Genomic DNA, 11804 nt, shown 5'->3' with positions numbered 1-11804 from the left:
CCACATACTCTTGGCTTTAGGAGAGTCAGGGTCTCAGAGTCCCCTGCCGTGGCTGAGGGGAGACCCTGAGGCTGCTCCCACGCAGGATGACCGTCTCCCCAGTTGGCCAGGCCCCACCCCCATCTCCGCGCAAGCTGCTTGTGACGAGAGCCCATCCCAGCTTGGGTGTGCCACACTGCAGACTGTTGGAAAACCTGCCCGTCAGCAACTTTCAGCCTCTTTTGTATTCTCTCCAGGGGCAAGAGGATCTTCTAGAAGCCTGTCGGCCTCATAAGGGCCTAGGGAGCCACGGGCTCAAGGCCCTCTCTCCAAACCCCTCCTTTGCCCATTATCACCTACTGCTGTGCTCCCTTGGGGCTGTCGTCCTGTGGGGACACTAGGCTTTCCTGTAGTCTTCTAAGTCTGTATCCTGACACACAGGAGTCCTCCACCAAACGTCGCTGGGTGTCCCCAGCCCACCTGACAGCCCTCCTCCCTGCTGTCCTCAGCCTGGCATTGTGGAGAGGAAGGCAGGGCAGGCGTGATGACCCCTCTCCCCTCCCGCCCGGTCGCTTCTGTCCCGTCCCCCAGGGTACAGAGGTTTTCTCCACCCTCCTCCTGGTTGTGGAAGCTTCCCCACACCATCCCTCATCTCCCGCCTTCTCCGGGCCATGCGCCTCCTGGCTTAGCCTTACTGACAGAAGAACTCCAGCGACAGGTAGGAGACAATCAAGATCACCGGATTCCATCAGGAGAGGTTTGAAATGAGCAAACACATTACACAGAAAGCTCGTGCTGGGTAGAGGCGCAAGCTGGGACTTGGAGCCAGAAGGCCAAGTTTGTGGCCAGCCCGGCACCCTCCCTGCTCTCCCTCACTCTCTCTTCTCTCGAGAGGTGGTGTTTGGGGACATGTCCGCAGAAGGAGTGTGTTCGAAGGCAGTAGTGTGAGGACGGGATGGGGAGACCGAGGGCCTGGATGAGCTGGACAGAGACTGGAGAGCTCTCAGGGCAGGTGTGTGTGTGTGTGTGTGTGTGTGTGTGTGTGTGTGTGTAGGGGGACAAAGAACAGTGCTGCACTGGGAACCAGGAGCCACGGAGGTGTCATGTGGCCTTTGTCATTGCGTGGACCTTCTTATGAGCACATACTCCCTCCCCCAGTTCATGTGGACACAGCAGCGTTGGGCCAGTACCGTGGTTTTACCTCGCTGCTTGGTGCCCCCTGCCGACCCAGACAATGGGATTCAGACCGAGTGAGCGTGAACGAGAGGTCATGTGTCCATCATGGGGCACAGCGGGCAGAGAGCCCGAGAGCACAGAGACACAGGGAGAAGGGGAGAGAAGAGAGTCTCAGTTGCCCTCAAGTCCCCGGTCCCCCGGCGCTCAGGCAGCTTGGCGGCATCCTTGACTTTGAGATTCGTGCTAATGATTTGTGGGCTGTTTGCAGTATGGGAGGGCCCGGTGCTGGGTGGGGGGTGGGGGGAATGCAGACAGCGATGGCAGCACCACTGCTTACCGGGAGGTTCCCCACACGCTGGCTCACATGACTGTGCGTGGCCTTCCTGGCAGTCAGCCAATGTCCACCTGCTCCGGGGCCCAGGCGCCCTGTTTTCCTTGTGGACAGTGAATCACCCTGGGACTTGGACGTGGTAGAGCCATTGCACAAGGGTGCATGGCGGTGCTGGGGAGAAGGACAATATGAGCCAGCCAGGAGGCCCTCTGGCCGCCGGTTCCTCCAGTTCCATGGGAACCGCTCCGTGGCGGCATCAGGAATGGGGATTCCAGTCAGCTTTCTCACGGGTTGGCCGGTAGCTGCTGCTATTGCCGGACCAGCCCCGTCTAATCTCTACAGAGAAGGAGCTTCGACCAGAATGGCCAAGTAGAGGGTCCAGGGCCAGCAGAAAGAGCAATGGGGTATGGGTTCCCAAAGGCTGCTGGGCCCTGGATACTGAGGAGATTCTGGGGAGATTTGGGTCATTTGGGGGTGACCGGCCATTCTGAGCCCCTCATCCAGCTCACTTCCTCGTGGCCAGCCAACCAGGCTGCTTTATCTCAGTCAGTGGCTCAAAGTCGACAGTGTCTAAGAACCATCTGGACGCTCATTATTCTTTGAAAACTTTCGTTTTTTAAAGAACCCACCCAGACCTGGGGTGAGGGCCTGGAACCTGAATTTCTAACGAACACCCCCGGTCTGGATGCTGCAGGTGGTCTGAGTGCCCGTGTGAAAAACGCAGCCCGCTCTGTTCTCTCCTTTCCCCACTTCTCACGCCACCATTTTACTCGGTGGGCTCCCCCCACCCGGCATGCCTGGATGTCTGGCTTCCAGGTCCTACCCCAAGTCCCTTGCTTCTTGTAAACAGGCCGCCTCTCTTCCAGGCCCGATGTGGGGCCAGGGAGGCGGGGGAGAGCTTGGGCTCTGGGGCCGGACAAGCCGGCCTTTGTTCTGGGAAGTTTACCAGTCTGCGTCCTTGGACCGGCGGTGACCTCACATCTCTGAACTTCAGTTTGCTCAGGGGTCGACAGAGACAGACTTGTCGGCTCGCTTTGAGAGGATGACGTGGGAAGACAAGCACACAGGGCCCAGCATGGAGTAGAGATGTAGGCAGGGGTGGCTGTTGCTAGAATCTATTCACCAGACAAGGAAGGTGGGAGGTGTGGGCCTTTGCAAACTCTGCACCCAGAGACGATGTAATAAGTGAAACTCCATCCCCACATGGAAATAGTTGCAGGGTTTCGGCTCCTGGAGAGTGAGTTAGTGTAAGTTTAAAAAACAAACAAACAACCTGTTGCCCATTGAGTTGAGGCTCACAGTGACCCTATCAGACAGGGTAGACCTGCCCCTGTGGGTTTCAGAGACTGTCACTCTTTAAGGGAGTAAGTCTTCACCAGAGTAGAAAGCCTCATCTTTCTTCCAAGGAGCGGCTTCTGGTTTTGAACTGCTGACCTTGTGGTTAGCAATTCAACATGCAACCACTACGCCTTTTCCACTCCTCAGGAGCAAGATGAGGCTTCCTACTTCTGTATGGCTATATAAGTATATGCATATGTGTTTATACACATACATATGCATTTACATATGAAAATGTATGTGTGTACATATATACAAAACAACTTCCAAGACTTGAGGGCTTGGGCTAGCCCTTACCTCCAAGCATCTGAGTCAGAAAGCAGGCGTCCGGGTGCTTGTGCCCAGCACAGTAGCGGGGCAGGGCACTGAGACCAGATAGCAACAAAGCAAGGCCCTTGTTCCTGATGAGGCTGCAGACAGGCGGGTGAGTTTTATGCATGTGAGGCAATCCAGGGAACAATACAAGACAAACGTGATTTACCCGCTTTGTATCAAAGCAGCTAGAGGGTGTGGGCTGAGCTGGCTGCCCAGGCTTATATGAGCAACCTGGAAAAGAAATAGCACAGCCCTAGGAAAGCCCTCTCTGCGGGGAGGGTGGCCGGCGGGAAGGAACGGTTGGTAGATTGCATGAAATCGAGACAGGTGAAGAGCCCAGTGTCGAAGAAAGCCTAAAGCTAAAACCAGGACCTGACTCCTCACCTCGAATCCCACGTTCGGGTTCATTAACGCAGGTGAATTCGAAGGCTGGGGAGTCAGAGAACCGGTGAGATGAAGAGAAATTGCAGGGTCAGGACAACACAGCGAGAAGTAAAGACAATTATAGACGTAGTAAAGGGTTTAGAAACAACAGCATGCCAGGCTGAAAACAGCGGGGCATCACGGAGAGGCTCGAGGTGGTGACCACCGATGTGCTGCAGGATGGGCTACAGAGACGTTGACGGACGTGGAGGACAGTGACAAAGGAGAGACCGATTCCTGCAAGCGTCATCCACAGGCCCGAAGCAGAGAACCGTGCAAGCGAAATCAGAAGCTGGTCCAGGACCGAGCACAGAAAGTCATGTTCCCTTCGGTCCCCTGCTTGATGTGGAGTTGCCTCTGACTCGCAGCATCCTTAGAGGACAGGGTAGAACTGCCCCTGTGGGTTTCCCGAGGCTCTTAGGGAAGCTGAGAGCCTCATCTTTCTCCCACCAAGTAGCAAGTGGGTTTGAGGGTCCATCTTTCGGTTACCAGCTGCGTGCTTTAAGCACTGCGGCACTCGGGTCCACCCAAGGGTCCCAAAGAAAGGACAGCGTTCTCAGACGGGAAGGGCGCACAGCGTGCGTGCCTCAAAGAGACAATCGTCAACACTGAGGCATATCCTGTTTGAGTGACTGAACTTGAGGCATGGAGAGTTTTCCAGGCATCCAGGCAGAAAATAACAAGTCATTACCAGAGGGAACCCCAGGTGAGTGTCCGACTTCCCCACAATCAGGAAACAGCGGGAGCAATGTCCACAGAACATGCGAGAAGCTGGGGGGCCCAACCTTGAAACCCAGGCAGCGGGCCCAGGTCTAGAAGTCGCAGAGGCATCCCGGGACTCTGTCAGCCTGTCGTGAAAATGCAGCAACCTGACATCAAGCTGCAGAAAGCCGCGATGGTTCCAATGAAGGGACCAAGGGCTGAGACCCCTGGAGGGGAGGGGTGAGGAGGGGATTGAGGGGTGAGCCTCCCTGGCATTTGAACGCTGTTGCAGTCGAACATCTAAAAACCCCAACCAAATGAAGTTTGCATAAGCATCAAAGGGCCGAACTGGGAGAGGAGGTGTGGGCTGGAGCGCAGGGTACTGCTCGGCAGGGTACTGCTCGTCGCGGCTCTCCAGGCAAGGGGTCCAGGGTGCTGTCCACAAGGAAAGCAAGCTTTCTGAAAAAGGCCATGACCTTCACGATTGCCCCCTGCATTTTCTTTTTCATTGACGACAGTGAACAGGTACAGAGGTTGCTTTGTGGTCCCGAGAGGGTTCATCCACGCTCAGCGATGTCTTCAGCTTTATTTCCCCAAAGTCCTGCTACATGGTTACCGACACCTCTCGCCCGCCACGAACACCCACGCACGAAGCTGTCTGTTGTTTCCCCACATGTCCCCCGTCCAGGTCGGCACACTTCGGCAGGCAGCAGCCCACAGACAGCACCGTTTGGACATTCTCAAGGAGCTCAAATGCCGCTCCTCTCAAATGTTCGTTGAGGTGGGGAGTGAAGAGAAATCTGAAGGGGCAAGGTCAGGTTTGTAGGACGTATGGGGTAAGGTGTCCCCACAAAGTTCTCAAAGAACAGCCTTTGTTACCATGTAGAATAAGCAGATGCATTATTGGGGTGGGGAAAGTCCTTGCGGTCACCTCCTTGTTTGTTTCTTTGTTCATTCCTCATCAATACTCTCTCCATATTTCTTGAAACATCTTCATAGTAAGCCCCTGGGATAGTCCTGTGTCATTCGAGAAAATCTGTCGAATTTATCCCTTGGAAACCTCAGAAGCAATCACTATAACTTTTTGAGCTGACCTCTCTACCCTGAGTTGAACTGACCCAGGATATCCTGTTGTAAGCTACTTCAATTGGCCCCCTAATAATAGCCCCCAATGATCATCGGAGCTCGGTGGCGTCGTGGGCGGCTAACCACCAGATCATGGTTGGAACCCACCAGTAGCTCCGAGAGAGAAAGATGCGGCTTTCTACTCCTGTAAAGTGCTACAGTCTCAGAAACACACAGGGGTTCGTGGTTCTACCCTGTCTGACCAGGTCACTATGTGTCAGCAGTGAGTCTGTTCTGAACGATAGTAGACTATCCTAGAGAGAATGTGTTTGCAGCCATTCACTGATCACAGAGATAGGTTTAAACATGTTTTTATTTGGAATAAACCCATGCATGTATGAATAGGAACCCTAGTAGAGATATTTTTCATGTACCCTTGTATGTAAGTAAAATAAATTTAATTTGTTAAAAGTAGTACATGATATACGATCTCATTCTTGTAAAAGTATTTTGTTTATCTTTGGGTAGGCAAAGAGCTAACACGCTTAGCTGCTACCCTAAAAGTTGGAGGTTCAAAGCCACTAAGTGGTTCATTGGCGTAAAGGACTGGTGATCTACTTCTGACAGCTGGACCAGGGTGCAGCTGCCTTAGCCAGTTCCCTGCTTCAGGTGGCAAGGCTCACTTCCTGCAACACATCCCTGAGGAAAAGCCACATGGACCTACCCCGATGCAGCCCTGGGTGCTGGAGCAGCCGTGTGGAGACCCCTGCCAGCACTGAGACGTTTACACGTTTACTGACTCGGCTTTCCTCCTGCAGTCGGCATCATTGTGTGTGTTTTGTGAGGTGGAGGAGGACTTTGTGGACTGGTGTTGGACATATGGGTTAATGGGTTAATGTTGGACTTGTGGGCTTTTGGACAGCACTGGGTTGGGATGTTTTCTTGAGGTGCACTTAACCTTTATATAAAGTTCTCTCTTATACATGAGTTTCTGTGGCTCTGTTTCTCTAAAGTACCCAGACTATTACAGGCTCATTGCCCAAGGCTTCTGTGTTGGGTCAGCTGCTTATCCCGGATTCAATAGCCCATTGACATTGGTCATTGTCTGGACAACAGAGTCATGTTGGTACAGGAATTCTAACGCACCCATGACCATGGGAAAGCCAGCGAGCCTCTCCTACTATAAATGGCAAAGGTCCAGGGATGGAGAAGGACCCAGGATATCTTCACAGGATCCCAGTCTTTTCCCATCCTTGCTTTGGCTTTGAAACCCATCCCTTCCCTCTCCATCGGGTTTGAGATTCCCAAACCCTGGAAACCACATGACAGGGCAAGCTGGAATTTAGGAATGCAGGCATGCCACTTACGGGCCATGTGACACAGGCCAAGTTGACTACCCTCATCCTTTCCTCATATGTGAGACAGAGCTGTGACCTGCCCCTTTATGCCTGATGCAGGGCATAAATGGCATGGGATGGCATGGATAACATGCCAGGTGAGGTGCAGCCTCTTCCCACTATTCCCTTTCCTTATTGCCAGGTTAGTGGTTTTCTTCGCATCCTGGGCCCCTTTCTCAGCTCTGGAGTCGAGCTGGTGGCCTTGGGCAGTCGTTTTCCCCCTCCGGGCTTAGTTTCTTCCTTGACTCTGATAGACTGTGAATCTAGTGGGACCACTGGGCCTCGGACTATCTGAACTGCTCAGAAGCCCTGCACTTGGGCACCAGTGTTTCAGCCAGTCAGGAGGGAGGGCTGGCGCCGGCCCTGGACAGAGCCTGAGGATGCCACGTTGGGAGGAGAGTCACCTGGAAACACATGTAGGACACTGCTGCCCAGGAGAAATGGAATGCATGGCGTAGAAATAAATTAGGGAAGTTGATTTTGATCATATATTTTATTGAGCTCCATCTATACATAAAAGGGAGACTTCATGGCACCGTGGATCAATTGTCAGGCTGCTTACCAAAAGGGTGGCCCTTTGAGGTCACCAGCCATTCTGAAGGAGCCCTGGTGGTGTAGTGGTTCCAGGTTGGGTTGTGATACGCATAGCATAGTCCACAGTTCGGAACCAGCAGCAGCTCCCCCAGAAGAGAGCCTGGGCTTCTTATGCCCATCAGCAGTTCCTGTCTTAGCAACCACAGGGGGTCGCTGTGAGTCAGCTCTCACTGAGTGGCAGCGAGAGCCATTCCGAAGGAGAGAGATGATGGATTCTGCACCCTTAGATGTACAGCCTCAGAAACCCTGAGGAGCCGTTCTCATCTGTCCTACCCGGCTGCTAGGAGTTGGGATCCGCACGAAGGGTTTGGCTGTCTACTCAACATATTATCATTTCAATGTGTAATCAATAGGAACATTACTGAGATGTTTCATCACCTGCTTCATAACCACGTGTAGCTTGTGGCCACCACCTAGGGCAACAAAGATCTTCAAGACACAGAAACCAGGAGTATCGCGGTGATGAGAGAGAGAGGGACAAAGGAAAGGCAATGAAATCATCCATGAACCACGAGCAGCACCCCCACAGGGTTCTCCAACTCTCACCCGCCCTCTCAGCACGGCCCATGGGCACAGGCCTCAGGCGCCCCCACACCTCGGCCCTCTGGCCTGCCTTGCCTCTCTGGAGCCCCTCCTGCCTGCTCTGCACTTAGCTGGCCCTGTAGCAAGGAGAGGGAGAAGAGGGAGGAGAGGGAGGAGAGGGAGGAGAGGGAGGAGAGCAGAGACCCTTCTGACTGTGCTCCAGTAGGGCTCAGGGACAGATGCTCTAGCCCCAGATACCTGCCCCGCAACTTTATAAGGATCATGTGCTGCGGTAGCCTGTGACAGTGCCTGGGGAGGGGCGGCAAAGGAGTCAGGCCAGGCCCAGCTATCTCAGAGCTTCTGTTCTAGACCGCGCAGACTCTCTGGGAGCTCCGACTCCTCTGAGACACCCCAACCCCAGGGGAAGGGGGACTGAACCCACTCCCAGAAGAGCTCCCCACCTCTGGCTTTTCTTATCAGCTACGCTCAGGAATACAGCCCTCTGGGGCCACCTGTCCCTCCTGGTGCCCTATCTCCCAGAGCTCAGGGGCCCACCCCATCCCATCTGCACCAGGAACTCCAGGCCACATTCCCATCCAGCTGGCCTGTCCAATGGCCACACAATTCCTGAAACAAGGTGACCTGCCCCAGGTGCTGTCCCACCCGAGGAGAGGAAAGCCAGGCCAGATGCCCTGATGTCAGCAGCTTCTGAACAAGCCCATCCCTCCTCCGTGACACAGAGTCTCTACTGCATGCCGGGCATGTTTGCTGCGTGATCGTTGGGGTGAGGTAACTCCCAGCACAGAGATGCCCATCGAGAGCAGCACTCTCACCCCGCTGACTCCTCACTGTGGCGGGCATTCCTGGAGGAAGTGGGGTTTCTACGCCAACCAGCGGTGGGAGCCTGGGAGGGCCACTGGACCTTTACACACTTCCCCTGTCTGGAAAAGAGGTCAGCCCCTGCTTTGTGGAATGCTCTTACGACTGAAATGAGCACATACCAAGTACCCAATCACCACTTGGTCATGCCCTCTCCCTTCCTACCTGCCACAAAGGCCCCCAAGGGTTTCCTCCCTCGGGGTGGGGAGTGACTGGGCATGTCCATGCCCCTCTCTCCAAAGCTGGGTCTCTCTTCTAGGGACTTCAAAGTATGGCATGGCACCAACCAGCGTTCCCGATTGGTGAGGGCTGGGCCCCTCAGACCCAGCTCTGTCTGGGGAGCTCTCGTTGCCTCTGTTCTGCACACTAGCAGCACTAGCGGTCGGGAGACACTTCACTCCAAACGTTTGAAAAGACGATACTTTATAACGTACAGGTTAGGGCGATGGACCCCAGGAAGCCTGCCCAAGGTGATTGGGGGTTGAGGGGCAAAGCCTAGAGCTACCTTGGGGCTAACGCCAGCCCTGGACTGGAGGAGGGGGTGGGCTAAGGGGAAGAGTTAGGTGTGAGTGTGGGCACAGGGTGGAGTCAGCCCATAGCCTTTCTCCTGGCCCAGAGGGCAGCCTCCCCACTTTACAGACTTAGACTCAGGGGTCTACACCATGACTGCGATGCGTGGGCCGGCAGCTCCCAGGCCTAGAGGAGCCCTGCGTTCTTGGATCCCAAGAGCCCAGGCCAGAGCCTGGCCCAGGTCCGGGCGCGGCCGCTGAACGGACCACTGGTAGTGGGCTCAGCCGCAGGCTGGACGCCCTGAGACTTGCTCTGCCAGAGGCCCGTATGCGGGGAAGCAAGCTGATTAAGGGAAACAAGCAGTGGCCCAAGTCACCTGGTGTGAGAGCCCTGCCCACGGTAACTCTTGGGGGAGGAGCCCTGAGGGATACCAGGAAGGCGCCAGGCCTTGGATTTGAATACATTTACCAAAGCTCATCAAAATGTACACGTTTCACTGCATGTACGATATACCTGGAAGACTTAAAAAAAAATCACCAGAGGGAGACATCACAGAGGGCGGAACCCCGTACAGGACTGCCAGACAGGTCTGTGCCTCCTGCTGCAAGGCAGGCTGGGAAACCTGGCTCAGCCGACGGGGCGGGGCGGGGCGGGGCTGGCGAAGGGCACGCCCATCTGCACATGCGCCTTTGACCAGGCCATGGTCTCCGGAGCCCAGTGGCGCAGTGTTGGACTATTAACCGCAAGGTCAGCAATTCGAAACCACCAGCCCCTCCTAGGGAGAAAGAGGAGGTTTTGTATCCCTGCAGAGGGTGCCACTCTCGGAAACCCACAGGGGCAGTTCCACCCTGCCTTGTAGATCGCTACTGAGTGAGTTCGGTTTGGTTTGATGTCCTCACGGCCTTGCCTCCGGCACAGGACTGCCCCAGACCCGCTCCGGGCTCCGCCATGCTAGTTTCACCCTGGGCGCCTGGGTGTGGGGCTGGGGGGGCCTTGTTCCATCGGGATAGGAGGTGATGTGCCACAGCCCCCCGACTGGTGTCCCTTTTCCAGAGGGTCGCACCGGCGACCCACTGCCAGCTGGAGGAAGCGGGGGACAGTTGAGGTTTTGGAAGGCCCTTCTGGGGGAGAAGGCAGGGTGTGCGCAGCCAGCGGCTTGGGGAGGCAGCGGCGAGCATGTCTCATCGCTTGGGAAGCCCCGTGCAAGCACCGACAGCTCCCTGACGCAGGCGGAGGGCGGCACACACTGCTCCCGGGGAAGAGCAGGCTGCTGCCTGGGCTACACAGGCCTGGCGCCCGAAGTCCCGGAGCGTCAGGGACACTTTCCCAGGTCACTCAGGGCCTGCAGCCTGGTGGGGAATTAGCTCAGAAGGAGAGGGAACCTGGTAGAAGGCCGGGCCTGGGGGAGGGGTGGATAGCCACCTTCTCCTCTTGAGGGCCATGCCCCCTCTGCTGCAGCCTTGCTTCCCCTTAGACCACCCCCTCCTCCAGCCCACCCAGCCCAGGCACCCCACTCTAGCACACACATCCCCTCTACAAGCAGTTGTGCTGGTGGAGGTGGAAATGAGGAGTAGGGAGGGGTGGCATGGTGGCATGGGCACTTGGTTCCCCAAGCCTGTTGCCCCTGGGGTTTTATGAACTGCCCTTCAGCCATGCCTCAGCCAGAGGCCCAGTCCCAAGTGCACAACAATGGGGAGGAGTGGGTCTGGCCCTGAGTAAGGAATGTGCAGGAGACCCTGGGGCTGGAGAACAGGCCCCTGGCTGAGTGAGCTGGTGGCCGGGCCGGCTGAAGAAGAGGCAAGAGGAGCATGTTGTCAAGAGAGTTTGGTGGGTGTTTGATGATGAACATCAAGGGCTGGGACTACAGGGGTCTGGGAGCTCTGCAGAGGACAGAAAGGCCCTCCTTCCAAGGGGAGGCCGCTGGAGAGAGGAGGGTACCACCCAGCAGGGTGGAAGATCACTGAACTGGGAGGGACCCTGGGACCCTCCCAGCAGCTGTCTGCAGGCACCTTCCAGCCAGACCAAACTGCTGAGGAGAAGTTTGTGTCCCACTCCCCGGGGGCCCCACCCTCCCTGCACCTATGCCCAGCCTATGTCCCAAATCCCAGGTGCCTCTCCCAGGACACCATGTTCCAGGCAGGGGCAGAGCTGTCAGCAGCTGAGTCCACACCCCCGAGGTTCTCCTCCCCACTCCCAGCTCCCTCCCAGTGAGGTGGGTAAAGGCTGGGTGTTCCAGGGAGGGTGTCCTGTCAGGTAGCTCAGGACCAGCAACTGGCCCATAGGGCCTGGTGCCACCTAGCCTCTGCTTCCTCTGTCTCCAGCCCTGCACCCCCCCACCCCCCGGAAGCTCTGGTGTGTCAGGGCTCTGACCCCTGCCTGCCTCCCCTCCTTCCAGCAGCCAGCAGCCAGAGGAGGGAGAAACCTGGGTCCTGCCCAGGACCCAGAAGGGAAGGGATGAGAGGGCAGGCACTGGCAGCAGAGGGCAAGCACAGCAGGTCAGAGATCGTGGAAAATAGGAGATGACACCAGGCTGGACCTAATGACCCTCCACCGCCACCCCCAACCCCCAACCC

This window comes from Echinops telfairi, unplaced genomic scaffold, assembly GCF_000313985.2.
Source record: "Echinops telfairi isolate 266 unplaced genomic scaffold, ASM31398v2 ScPeMD7_7424;HRSCAF=8462, whole genome shotgun sequence".
NCBI classification, from domain to species: domain Eukaryota; kingdom Metazoa; phylum Chordata; class Mammalia; order Afrosoricida; family Tenrecidae; genus Echinops; species Echinops telfairi.
Note: the sequence above shows the minus strand (reverse complement) of the source record.